The following is a 2,990-nucleotide window of genomic DNA, read 5'->3' as shown; positions in this document are numbered from 1 at the left end:
AAAAAATCGAAAGTAAAATTTCGTCTGAGAAGCGATCTGCCGATTTTCTGATCGTTAGTATGGGAGACAAAAACTGTATGTGCAGGCTCCAAAATGTTTGTCTGATGTGACCACAGTGTCCAATTTTCTTTTCATTAGTACGGTTTTCTGACAAAAAAAAATCTGAAGAGCAAGACTAGGCATGCTCAGAAATAAAAGAACACATACAAAACAATTCAACACATTACATCACTTCTGACGTTGAATTCTGTCCTCCAAAAATTTTCTGATGGTGAGTAACCCTTTCGATTTGAGATTAGCATCCAACAAAAAACTGAGGAAAATTTGTCCAATAATCTGACCGTGTGTACAATGCTTAACTCTCTTAAACCGCGTACACACAATTGGATTTTCCAACGGGAATTGTGTGATGTCAGGCTGTTGGTGGAAAATCTGATCGTTTGTACGCTCCATCGGACAATTGTTGTCGGACTTTCCGCCAACAAATGTTGGATGGCAGGTTTTAAAATTTTCCGCAGACAAATGTCTGTTGTCAGATTTTCCAAGCGTGTGTACACAAGTCCATCGGACAAAAGTCCAAAGTACAAACACGCATGCTCAGAAGTAAGGACGAGCCGGAAGCGGTTGATCTTGTAACCTAGCGTTCATAATGGATAATTAATATTCGTGACGTGGCAAATTATGAAATGCTGAAATGCAGCGCACAATTCACTTCTTCTTTAATGGGATAATAATGAAGCTGCTTTGCTGGTGATACTGATGGAGTTATTGCAAACTAATTTTCAAAGGCTTTTTTTTTCTTGTGATATCAAGAATAATATTATTATGCTTTTTTTTTTTGGGGAAACTTACCACAACACCATTATCCTGTAGTTTATAAGATCAAAGATACAACTATGTTGGTGCCCCTTCTTAATTTTACATTGTATTTTTTTTAAATGTAACTGCCTACTCCCAAACTGTCATTTGAAGTAAAACACATCGCCAAGTATTATTCTGCACAATTTTTTTTATTGTGCATTAAAAAAAGAAAACAAATAAATTTAGACATGCTATCTGCCAATAGAACTTAACCCAAAAGTGCATTCCATATATCCAAAAATATAGAAAATATATCAAATCATTATTATTCAACCAAAAAATAAAATAAAAGTCTCAGACATGTGTCCTGCATCTTAATATAGGGGATCAGCAATGCCAAGAGTTGGTGAAAGCAGGGGTCCGTCCTCCGGAGATAATTCCGAAAATCATCCCGATTATTCTCCTGGAGCTCCCGCAGCAAAGGCATATGACATAATTGGTCACAATTAATAAAGCAACCAATTTTTGGTCCAAGAAATCCTCCTCCTCCTGTTCCTGGACTGGACTTGGATCAAAGCAATAACTCCAAGGCCAGTAATAAATAATACTTTATCTTCCTTCTAGATTGTAAACTCTAACGAGCAAGGACCTCTGATCCCTCCTGTGTTGATTTGTATTGTAACTGTACTGTCTGCCCTCATGTTGTAAAGCGATGCACAAACTGTTGGCGCTATATAAATCCTAATAATAATAATAATAATCTCCTCCGATTCCACAACATGTCTGGTTGACGAACGGCTGTTCAGAAACAAACTGAAAAGCACAAAATGAAAAGCGCAAATCAACACTTAACAAACGTCTAGTAACACAAAATTAGCAGAAGGTGCCCAAAGGATGGCGCAAAAGAGCTGAAAAACAACGTAGTACGTCCCTACGTTCGTGTTTGTTGGCTGACAATTCCTTGCCGTTTGTATGCAAGACAAAATCCAGGCACGCGCCTTCGGACAAAAGTCTGCACTTTTGTCTACGGAAAATCCGATCGTGTGTACGAGGCTTTAGACCCCATATACAATATTCAATTTTCTGCAGATTTTTTGTCAGAATCGTCAGAAATTTTTCTTTTGGTGAGTACCATCTTCACTTTCGATTTGAGAACAGCATCCAACAAAAAACTGACGAAAATTCATCCAATAATCTGACTGTGTGCACAGGCCTTTAAGGTTTGACCTCATATTATATGGTTTTGGTAAATCTGAAGACAAAAATCTGCAGAAAATCTAAAGCCTCGTACACACGCTTAGATTTCCGGACGACCGAGCGTCCATTTTTTGTGGCATGCTAGTCTCATGTCAAAAGTGAAGAGGTTACGTATAATACGAAAATTTTCTTATGTAAATGGGGGTTATTTACTAAAGGAAAATCCACTTTGCACCGCAAGTGTACTTGGAAGTAAAGTTACTGTAGATCCGAGGGGGATGTGCAAGGAAAATAAAAAAGAGCATTTTACCTTGCACATGATTGGATGCTAAAATCAGCAGAGCTTCCACTCATTTCAGATCAACCCTTAGATTTAGAACGACTGCACTTCCAACTGCACTTTCAGTGCAAAGTGGAGTTTTGCCTTTTCGTAAATAAAGCCCAATGTGTCAGAAGTGATGTAATCTTTTGAATAGTTTTGTATGTATTCTTTCGTTTCTGAGCATGCATAGTCTTGCTCTTATGATTTTTTATGGACTAATGAAACGGAAATCAGACGCTGAGTTCATGTATATTATGCACATTCAGCTTTTGTCTCAAAAAAGAGAAATCTGCTGTCGAAAGCATCGTACTGACGATCTGAAAATCAGCAGACAGCTTCTTGTACAAATTTTTCCATCTGATTTTCAGATCGTGTGTACGGGCCTTAATAGTGTGTATGGGGCCTAAGGTGACACAGCGCCAATACACAGGCATTTTCAGGGTTAAAAAAGGCAGTGAGCAGACAACACCTGTTTTAATCCTAAAAATGTAAAACACCTTTTTTTCTTTTGCAGGGATGACCAGGGCCCTTATTAGCAAACACTCTGGCAAGCCCGTACCTACAGTACAGAAGCAGGTAAGAATCAGCAGTAGACTTTGCTACAGTATATAGCTAATCATTTTGTTTTCAACAAAGTTTCATTATAAAAAGAAAGATCAGATAAAAGGAA

The sequence above is a fragment of the Lithobates pipiens genome, unplaced genomic scaffold (assembly GCF_037356315.1).
Source record: "Lithobates pipiens isolate NorthernLeopardFrog02 unplaced genomic scaffold, aLitPip1_a1.2 Scaffold_27, whole genome shotgun sequence".
Lineage (NCBI taxonomy): Eukaryota > Metazoa > Chordata > Amphibia > Anura > Ranidae > Lithobates > Lithobates pipiens.
This window is presented reverse-complemented; position numbering follows the sequence as displayed.